Genomic DNA, 11,977 nt, shown 5'->3' on the forward strand with positions numbered 1-11,977 from the left:
ATGCCTTTTACAGAGAAAATATTTTTTCAGCAAAAACAGAAATTTTCCAGCAAGCAAACTTATCTGTTTTTTCAGCTAACAGACAGTCTGAAAATGGCTGTACGGACTGTACGGACGTACGGATGTACGGACCGTACGGACTGTACGGACGGCCGTACGGACTTGTACGGACAGACCTCGAAATTCGTGCAGAAAATCGCCTCCTCGATATTCGTGCTGAAAATCAATTTTTTCACTGTTTTGCTCACTAAATCTGCCTTTTTCTGCTTGTTCTTTATGCTGTTCAGATTTGCTGAAATGCTGCCTTGGTGTGTGTGCCAAACTGCTGCCTCTTTCTCCTCCTTGTCCAGAAATCTCCCTTGCTCTCTTGCTCTCCTTCTCCCAATCTGCTCATGAAAGAATGAATGATCTTTTTCTCCTTTTCCTCCCTTAACCCAACCCTAAATGACTTTTGGGTGATCCCTAAATCCAATGGCTGAAATAGATTTAGATCAATGGCTGAGATTAAATGCTCATTTAAATCTCACTTTCTATTTTTTAATTCACCCCACTTTAATAAAGACCCACTTAGTCATTTATTTCCAAAGTCACTTTTCCTTTCTAATTTTTCATTGACTTTATAAAGTCACTTTAAAATTAGACTTAGTAACTTTATCACTTAAAGTCACTTTCAAATTAGATTTAACTTTATAAAAATTATAAAGTTACTTTAGGAGAAAAATTAAATTCTTTTGGACACTTTTCCCTAGGCCAAAGATCAAAGCCTTAGGGAACCACCTGTCCTCCGGTACCAAATTTCAACACTCCCTCTTACCGAGGAAGGTGTTCCTCACCACACCCATCTTGTCTCTGAAGTAGACATGCTTGCCCCGTGGTAAGGCTTTGGTAAGAATATCTGCAACCTGCTCATCAGTGGAAATATACTCAAGCTTTACAGCTCCCTTCTGAACATGGTCTCTGATGAAATGATATCTGATCCCGATATGCTTTGACCTGTCATGAAATACTGGATTCTCCGTGAGTTTAATGCAACTCTGATTATCACAGTAAATCACTGAAGGTCTCAACGGCTGACCAAATAAGCCAAACAACATCTTGCGAAGCCAGATGGCCTCACAACTAGCTAGACTGGCTGCCATATACTCTGCTTCCGCTGAACTCAGTGCTACTGACTGCTGCTTCCGGCTGAACCATGACACTACTGCTGAACCCAACCCAAAACAACACCCTGAAGTGCTCTTCCTATCAGAAGCACAACCTGCCCAATCAGAATCAGTGTATCCTGCCAATCTCACTCCATCTCCCTGCCTATAGTCCAGACCATAATCCACTGTCCCCTGCAAGTACCGCAAAATGTGTTTTGCAGCCACCCAGTGAACCTTCCTAGGCTCACACATAAACTGACTCATCGTGTTGACTGCAAAACAGATATCTGGTCTGGTGTTGACCAAATACATCAAGGAACCAATCAGCTGCCTGTACAATGTGGGATCCACCAACTCGGAATCCGAAGCATGAAGCTTCTTCCAGTTGGTGATCATCGGTGTCGACATGGGTCTACAATCCTCCATGTGGAATCTGCTAAGGATGTCCACAATATACTTCCCCTGCCCCAGGAAGAAATGCCCCTCCTCCTGCCACACCTCCAAACCCAAAAAGTAATGCATCAAGCCGATGTCCTTCATCTCAAACTCCGCTGCAAGATCTCTCTTGCAGTGCTCTATGAGTCTCTCTGCACCTGTAATGATCAAGTCATCCACATACAGCACCAGAATGAGAGGCTCCTCACCAATCACAATAAAGTAAAGGTTCGGATCTGCCTCACTCTTTGTGAAACCCATCCCCTGCAAGTATGCATCTATCCTGGAGTACCAAGCTCTGGGAGCTTGCTTCAGGCCATAAAGGGCCTTCTTCAATCTGCACACATGGGACTCCTTCCCATGCACCTCAAAGCCCTGTGGCTGCTCAATGTACACCTCCTCCTGTATGAAGCCATTGAGAAATGCGGTCTTCACATCCATCTGGTGGATCTTCCAACCCATCTCTGCTGCTATCGATATAATGGAGCGGATCGAAGTATATCGAGCCACGGGAGCGAAGGTCTCCTCATAATCAACTCCCTCTACCTGTGAGAACCCTCTAGCCACAAACCTTGCTTTGAATTTCTCAATGCTGCCATCTGCAGCATGCTTTACCTTGTAAAGCCATCTGGAAGTAACCACGGATTTGCCCTCAGGCCTCGGCACCACCTCCCAAACATCATTCTTCATGATAGAAGAATACTCCTCCTGCATGGCCTCTCTCCAGACCTGCTGGCTAGCTGCCTCCTCATAGCTAGAAGGCTCAGAGTCAAGGATGCTGGTAACCATCGCCATATAGCTACAAAATCTCTCAGGTGGTCTACTCTCTCTGACCGGCCTCTTCGGCTCAGCAACAGATGTGGCATCTCTCAAGGTGTCCTGAAGCCACTTGGGCTTCCTCTTCCCTGAGCATGCTTCTCCCATAGGAGAATGAAACTCCTCCTCCTCATCCCCATCAGTAGCCTGAACTCCTGACTGTCTGTCTGCTGTCCTCCTGCCTGCACCTGAACCTGTAGAAGCTGAGGTACCGTGTGAACTGTCCATCAGTGGACTCCCTAGTGAACTGCTCTGTATGCTGCCCGGAGCACCACCCCTCTGGCTCGGCGAGCCACTGCTCACTGATGGACCTGACATCCTCATAGATGTACCTCCGGATCCTCCTGATCCCTGCCCACTGGATCCCTGCGACTGACTCAACTGCTGCTGAGGGTCTGGCTGATCCAGATACTCTAACTCCCGTGACCTCCTAAAGGCCCTGTCCTCCTCGAACTTCACATCCCGTCTGACAACAACTTTCCTCTGTGCAGGAATGTAAATCCGAAAGGCCTTTGAGGTCTCACTGTAGCCCACAAAGATACCCTTCTCTGCGGTGGGCTCTAGTTTGGTCCTCTCCTCCTTGGGTATATAGGAGTATGTAATGCATCCAAGGATATGAAGATGACCAAGATCAGGCTTCTTCCCAAAGAAAGCCTCCTCCGGAGTCATGTGCCCCAAGGCACGATGCGGACTCCTGTTCTGCAAGTAAACAGCTGTGTTGCAGGCCTCTGCCCACAAGAACAATGGCAACCCCTGATCATATAACATGGCTTTGGCAGCCCCTATGATGGATCTGTTCTTCCTCTCCGCAACCCCGTTCTGCTGGGGGTTGTAAGGAACAGTGAACTCCCTCCTAATGCCTGCCTCTGCACAATAGTCAACAAACTCTCCAAGGGTGTACTCTCCTCCATTGTCCGACCTCAGGGACTTGATCTTTCGACCTGTCTGAGTCTCCACAAGAGCTCTGAACTCCTGAAACCGCTTGAAGACCTCACTCTTGGTCTTCAAGAAATAAATCCAGGTCCTCCTGGAGTGATCATCAATGAATAAGACATAGTACTCATATCCACTCAAGGAAACATGAGACATCCGACCGCTCACATTGGAATGAATCAAATCAAGTATCCCCGTCGCTTTGCTGTCACTGCTGGGAAAAGGGGATTTGGCAAACTTGCCCATCGCACAACCTCTGCAAGTATCATGGTGATCAGTACTGAAATCTGGCACACCTGTAGTGATCTCCCACAATGTCCTCAAGGCTCCATGAGACATGTGCCCCATCCTGCGGTGCCAAATCTCACATAGCTCAGAACTGCTAGCTCTGCTGTCGGTACTACAGCTCAATGCCAAAGGGGGCTGGAATGCAAACTTGTACACCTTTGCATGGCGTACACCTATCACTCTAGCTGAATCAGCTGGAGAGCCCCTGGGATACATCAACACCTGTCCTTCCCTGAACAGTACCTCATATCCTCTGTCCTCCAACGCTGAGACGGATATGAGGTTCTTCCTCATCCCTGGCACATAAAGAACCTCTGACACCTTCAAGGGAGGTTTGGACTCCCTCTGAAATGTCACTGTCCCCACCCCGACTGCTCTAACAACTCTGTCATCACCGAGTACTACCTCAATATCAGTGCCACTCTCTGAAAGCTCTGAGAAGTACTCCCGGACTCCTGTCATGTGACGTGAAGCCCCACTGTCCACATACCAGATACCTGTAGATGCTCCGCTAATCGAGGGAAAAGCATGCTCCCTCTGAACCTGTGTGGCAGGTGATCCTGCACTAGAGGACTCACATGTAGTGAACGCAAACTCCCGGTCAAAACGACCTGCAAAGTCCTCAATCTCAGCTGACGCTGCCACATCCTGGGTCTTCCCCTTCTTCTTCTTCTTCTCCGGACACACAACTGCATAGTGTCCCATCTTCTGACAATTCCAACACTTCACTTTGGAATAGTCCTTTTGTGAGTTACCCTGTTTACCTTTACCTTTGCCTTTGCCTCCACCACCGCTTGTGGAAGCCTGCTTCTTCCCTTTGCCTTTCTTGCCTCCTGCCACCAGTGCTACGTCCTCATCCTGCTCAACTGGCTTGGCTGCCCCAAGCTGTCCTTTCCTGATCTCTGTCTGTATACAATCATCCCAAAACCTCTCCCATGTGGGAAGGGTCTCACGTGCACAAACCCCATCAGCAAAGTTCAACCATGAACGGGGGAGGCCATTCACTGCAATACGCACCAACTCAGTGGATGGAATGGCCTCTCCAATCGCTGCCAACTCATCTCTCACATTGGTAATCTTTGTGAGATATCCAGCTGCACTATCATTCCCCATCTTAATGTTCTTCAGCTTCTCCTTCAGGACCATCTTCCGGTTCTCATTGGTACTCTGGTAGAGATTGGACAATGCTGTCCACATCTCATGGGCATTGCTCTTTCCTCTCACATGAGGAATGCAATGGTCTTTGATTCCGTCTAGAATCAACCTCTTACCCTTGTTGTTCTTTCTATTATAAGCTGCCAACTGAGTAGCATCAGTAGGCACAACAACAGGGTGCTGTGCTGTATGCACCATGATATCCCAGACTTCTGCCTCCTCAAAGATACTCTGCATTCTCTCCTTCCAAACGCTGTAATTTGTATGCCCATCCAACCTATCCTCCACCCTCAATCCCAATGACATCTTGCTGTCCTAAAACTGAAAAATAGCACTGCTGTGGTAAAGATAACCCTGCTGTTTATGAAAAATCAGCTTGCTGGAATTTTCTGAGTGAAAAATCAGCAGCTGCATTTTTTCTCTTTTGCTGTCCCAAACTGCCCTTCAGCACTCAAGCTCCGATACCATGTAAAATTTTCTGTTTCCCACCCCGGTTTTCAGTTTCACCTTATTTCTCCCATATAGTTAAATGCCCATTCCCATAGCCATACATTTAACAGACTGAAAAAATAAATATTGCTGAAAACACAAATTCTGGAAATTTTTCAGAGTGCTGGAAATTGCAGAAATAAAAAATCAGCAATTAAAACAGCCATAAAAACACATTTAAACTCAGTGATTTTTGGTCAACTTGACCCTGGAAAAACCCCCTACAACTCTTGGGGAAAACCAGTTTGAGAGCTCTTCTTTATTTCTGGAAAATGCCTTTTACAGAGAAAATATTTTTTCAGCAAAAACAGAAATTTTCCAGCAAGCAAACTTATCTGTTTTTTCAGCTAACAGACAGTCTGAAAATGGCTGTACGGACTGTACGGACCGTACGGATGTACGGACTGTACGGACGTACGGATGTACGGACCGTACGGACTGTACGGACAGACCTCGAAATTCGTGCAGAAAATCGCCTCCTCGATATTCGTGCTGAAAATCAATTTTTTCACTGTTTTGCTCACTAAATCTGCCTTTTTCTGCTTGTTCTTTATGCTGTTCAGATTTGCTGAAATGCTGCCTTGGTGTGTGTGCCAAACTGCTGCCTCTTTCTCCTCCTTGTCCAGAAATCTCCCTTGCTCTCTTGCTCTCCTTCTCCCAATCTGCTCATGAAAGAATGAATGATCTTTTTCTCCTTTTCCTCCCTTAACCCAACCCTAAATGACTTTTGGGTGATCCCTAAATCCAATGGCTGAAATAGATTTAGATCAATGGCTGAGATTAAATGCTCATTTAAATCTCACTTTCTATTTTTTAATTCACCCCACTTTAATAAAGACCCACTTAGTCATTTATTTCCAAAGTCACTTTTCCTTTCTAATTTTTCATTGACTTTATAAAGTCACTTTAAAATTAGACTTAGTAACTTTATCACTTAAAGTCACTTTCAAATTAGATTTAACTTTATAAAAATTATAAAGTTACTTTAGGAGAAAAATTAAATTCTTTTGGACACTTTTCCCTAGGCCAAAGATCAAAGCCTTAGGGAACCACCTGTCCTCCGGTACCAAATTTCAACAAATGGGTCTTTCATGATCATCTCTTTTCTGCAATAACACAGCTGCCATAGTGTGCTCCGAAGCAAATAAAAACAATATGAATCTTGAGTGTAGTCCGGGCTGACTAAAACGGGAGCTGAAGAAAGAGCCAATTTGACTAAATTGAAAGATTTTACAGCCTCCTCTGTCCACTTCACTTGTCTGTCCTTCTTAAGCATGTTTTTCATCTCTCTTAGGTGCTTAGCAAGATTAGGTACAAAGCGGCATAGAAAATTCATTTTACCATTGAAATATTGTATCTCTTTCTTATTCCAGGGCAGATCGATTTACCGAATTTCTTGCACACGTGCTGGGTCAATACGAATACCATATTTTGAGATAATGTGCCTGAGTAGTTTGCCTTCCTCCATGGCGAACAAGCTCTTTTTCGGATTCAACAACAAGCCATATTTTCTGCACTTTTGAAAGACAGTTTTTAGATGGTACATGTGCTCTTCATCAGATTTGGAAAACACCATCAAATCGTCCAGGTACACAACCAAAAAGACATCCTTCTCATTTGCAAAAGCCAATTCCATTGCACACTGAAATTTGGCACCGGCATTTTTTAAACCGAAAGGCATTTTAGCATAATGAAAGGTTCCCCATGGAGTGGTGAACGTTGTCTTGTCTCGGTTATCTTCATGGACAGAAACTTGGTTATATCTGGAATAACCATCAAGTAGTGACATACGAGATGCTCCCACTACTCGCTGAAGTATATGGTCCATTTTGGGCAGTGGATAATTATCTTTCAACAAAACTTTATTGAGATTTCTAAAATCAATGCATAAGCGAATCTCACCTGTCTTCTTTCGTACGGGCACCAAATTAGAGATCCAATCTGAAAATCTGATGGGAACAATGATCCCTAATTTGTACAACCTGTTTATCTCCTTTTCAATAGATGGCAACAACTTTGGATTTAGCCTTCTCAACTTCTGTCTGAATGGTTTTTGATTGGGCTTGATGGGTATAGTGTGCTGAATTATATTGGTATCATATGTCTTTAAGTCAAAATAGTCCCAAGCAAACACATCTACAAATGAAGACAACAAACTGATATATTTGTCCTTGATCTTTGGTGGCAATGCTTTAGACAGTTTTACCAATTTAGGATTAGCAGTTGTTCCGACATTGACCTCTTCCACACCCTTCTCTATTGGCTGCAATGTTGGTTTGCGGGCTACATCATCTTGATCGAAGAGTTCTTCTAAAGGTATCAAGCCTTTAGGAATAACGTTATTCTTTAGCTGCAACACGTCCATTTGATTGATCTGCACATCATCTGTACCATTACCTTTACCATCATCATTTTCTACATCAATTGAGGTTTCTTTGAACTTACCTTTGTTTTGCAGAAAATCATCAATCTCCTTATCATCTTGGAAAACTTGCCAATATCTCTGATTGTCTGGGACAGTCGGACGATGCTTGACATGGATTTCGAATTTATTACTAGAGTTCATTGGGATCTTCAAACTACTTGCTGCCTTAGCAAGAGCATCAACAATACTATTTTGTATACGAGGCACACATGTCAAGGTGTATTCTGAAAATAATTTTAGGATGTCTAGAACTGCATTACGGTAAGCCCGCATCCTAGGATGCTTTGCTTGATACTTGCCTCTGACCTGCTTAATTACCAATTCGGAGTCGCCATATACTGAAATCCTCTTAGCATTCAGCTTTCTTAGAATCTTTAGGCCAGCAATCAGAGCTTCATACTCAGCTTCATTGTTTGAACACTCAAAAGCCAACTTGTAAGAGCATACCCGCACATTACTAGGCACTTTGTTCGGGGCGGAGAAAGGACTGCGTACCCAAATTCCAATTCCAACGCCATCATTTCCCACTGCTCCATCGAAATCCATGGTCCACAAACCTTCTTCCTCCTCTTGCAAGTGCTGGAAATCTATTTGTTGTGCCTTGTCTTCTTGCTGTCCATTACTTTCAGCTGATTGCCCAACAATAATCTGCTTTTCTTGTCCTTCTTTCTTTAAAATTTCTCTGAAATTTTCTGTTATTTCCGGAATATCATCTGCTTCAACTAACTGACTATCTATATCATTGAAACTACTGAATACAAAACAAAAGACTCTACATTTGTATGTACACAGTTAATTGGATGATTTATTGGTTTCTCCTTGTTTGTGATCATGTATTTCATTTTTTGTTCCCGGTACAATTTCCTCATTTGTCTAAACACCGAAATCGTTGCATAGGAGAAATTTAGCTATAGTGTCCCTTTCAATTTCGCTACCCAAGACCTGGAAAGAAGCATGCCAAACCTGGGAGGAATATCTGCTACAACAACATCCATCAAAACATTCTTCATTGGGAGCTGATCCAGACTCACAACCAAGTCTTTGATGAGTCCTATACATCTTACTTTGCTGGAATCAAATGAATAGAGATCATGGTATTTCCGGGTGATGTCCAGACCAAGCTTATCCATCATAGCCTTGGGCATGAGATTGTGAGAAGCTCCGGAATCAAACATGGCATTATGTAACACAAAATCATGCAACCTTAAACTGATATAAAAGGGTGGCACATCACTATCAGGAGACTCACCATTCGATGCTAGCCCAAAAATCATTTTAGGTTAATCGTCTTGGACATTCACCATGTCAGACATTGGGTCCAAATTCAACATTTTAGATACTTGCCCTCTATAACTGTTGTTCCTCATTATTTCAGTCAAGGGGATGGATACCTTTAATTTAGAAATCTCATTCTCTAAATTAAAAGCGGGAATCTTTTCTACCTCTTTGACTGGGATTTCTTTCTTTTCCTTTTCTTTCGATGCAACTTGCTGATGTGATTGTTCTGTTGATGGTGATTTGCTGCTCTCCGGACCAACCGCTTCCTTTCCTTTCCTTTGTGTAACTGATGAATCATTCTTTGATGCCTCAACATCCTTCCTTTTCTGAATTGGTTTGACCGGCACATCTCTGTTTCTAAGTGAATATCGCTGCTGCTGGGCGAACAGAGCATTCATATAGCCTCTTTGGTACTCATCTGATTCTTCCTCCAAGACAGTGTTGTTTGCTAGAATGAAATCTTCATCTTTATCTATAGTCGAACTTTCTGCATACTCCCCATCCTCAGTGAGATAAATAGGTAAATCATCAGGAGTAAAGAGGTGGTTTTCTTCACCTATTATATTCCTGTCCTCATCTGACTCCGGTCCATGCACAAAATTTTGCTGCAAAGGTGTCTGTACTGGCTGTTGTGCTGTCTGCTCTTGGGTTCGCTGATCTCTCTGTCTTATTCTATATTGTGGTTGTTGCTGACCACGAAAGTTAGGATTTCTAACTTGTGGCTCCGGTTTGTCAAGTTTCACCCTTTCAAGCATCTGCTCTACCTTTCGGAGTAATTGATCTACCGAGGAAGACTCTTTTTTTACGGTGACCTTCTTCTCTGCCTTTGCTCTAGCTCTTTTGGACAACAGATTTGCTTCAATGCTAACTGCGATTTTATGCATGTCTTCCATAGTGGCCGGTTCTCTCTCTCTTAATTGATAAGCCATGTTAGCATCAAAACCATCTGGGAACTTCACCATGGCTAGTCCCACAGGTGGCCTTAGATGATCTGGAATTTCATTATAAACTGAATTGAATCTAACGCAATAGTCTTGGACCGACTCACCAGCGTTTCGTTTGATTTGCTCATATTCAGCCATAATTTGAAGAGGATTCTTTTTCACTTCCCATCGGTTTAAAATTTGTCTTTTTAGGTCGGCCAAGGTAGCGATACGTGCCGCCGGCAAACCTCTGAACCGTTTCCTCACTTCATCTGCAAATGTTTGTAAAAAGAGTCTCATTGCCACATTCTCCGCATCGATCTCATGAAGTTCATAGAAATCTGCCATTCTATCCACATGTTTCTGAGCAGTAATGCTATTAGGAGTGCCATCAAAAAACGAGATTTTGCTTTGATAATCTGCGGGCATATCATCTAGAACTTGAGGCAGAACCAGGGGTGCAAAACGGGCAGCCATCACTCTTGGTGGATTTGGCCTTGTAGGTGTTGGAGGAGTGTGTGCAGTTTGTACGAAATTTACAATTTGAGTTTGAAGCTGTGTTGCAATATAATTGTCAATTGACCGGTTAGTCCTTTCAGTTTCTAGGTCTACAAGAAATTGTGGATTGGGGACAGTATAGTCAATAGCCCTTTTGGATTTGGTCTCGAACAATGATATTTCAAACCTCTCATCAAACTCAATCTCTTCAAGATACTCAAAAATGTCATGATATGAATGGGATTTGAACACGGGAGTTATAGTGCTCTCTTGACGAAGGAGTCTTGGAATCAAGTTGGGGTTTGCGTAAATATGAGGGGGATCCGAATCTGGATTGGCTCGGTATATCGTCTCGAAGCCAGCGTGCTATTTTGAAAAAATCAGAAGGACATGAACAACTTACTTAGCCTATCAAATCCTAAACTTATCATCCGGAAGCTTAGAATTATCAAGAAGTAAGGGGATTAATTTTGTTCTCCAGTATGGTCGCCACTATGTTAGCACCTAAATCTGCCTTAGGCTGAAGGAAGGCAAAATTCAAGGTAACCACAAACCACGCTCAGTCTGGTAGCTAGCCCTACCAGAACAGGAGAGGGTTCTCTTCGAGTCACGCTAAGCGAATAAGTAAACGAAATGGTCTGAGATGACTAACAGTGAAATATTGATCTTAGGCTAGTAAGTAAATATGGATACAAGAAGTAATTTTTTATGAATGATTGAGTTTCTGGGATGGTATGGGATCAACGGACATCAATGAGTAGAGAATTTAATACAAAGGCACATATTACTTCATGAGGCAAGACAGGTGGAAAGTCTAGCAATTTAGTTTGAAATAACGCGGAATGGAGGAATTGCTTAGGAGGGTGAAAAGGGCATAAGTACATGAATCCTTTTCAACAGAAGAAAAACACTGAACATGAAATTTTCCCACAGGCAGAGCAATAAAAATGAATTTTACCTTATCTAACTTAGAAAATTTCACTGGAAATGAATATGAAATGAACTGTGAAACATTACGAAATACATATGAAACATAAGAGACATTTCCTACACTCACAACCACATGAATCTCATGAAAAAGAGCTGCTGCCTTTCATTAATCCTCTGCCAAAATATACAATGAAGAACTGAGTTTCTCTCCCACAGTCTCCCAGAAATTACAAGCCAACCAACCCTTTGCAAATAGTTTGCATACAATATATAGAATGTGCCATGAAGAGATAGAACGCCCAATGGTTGGGGAGTTACTCGAATCATTACAAAATGGAGGTGGAAAGCCAACCATTAGCTACAGGTGCAGCGTTACAAACATGACAAATGGCTTGGGTGATTGTTTGCCTTCATTTGCCACTTGGATAGAAGTCAATCTGGAGTGAAAATACTTTAAGTGCCGCCTTAGGTGCCGAAAAAGTGAAATGTAGATGAGCGGGCCCACTAGGAGAAGTCGCGAATCGAAATTTCGTGAAACGTTGGTGAAATTGGCCTTTTTCCCTATATGCGCCGCGTCACTTTGGAGCCTGTTTTGAGGCACTTATAGGAGTCCAAAATGTGCCCAAGTGTGCTTGTTGGAAAGCTTGGCCTGTCTACTTTCC

Source organism: Pinus tabuliformis, chromosome 4_1, assembly GCF_031772625.1.
Source record: "Pinus tabuliformis cultivar Carrire ecotype Pingquan chromosome 4_1, CPIR1, whole genome shotgun sequence".
Lineage (NCBI taxonomy): Eukaryota > Viridiplantae > Streptophyta > Pinopsida > Pinales > Pinaceae > Pinus > Pinus tabuliformis.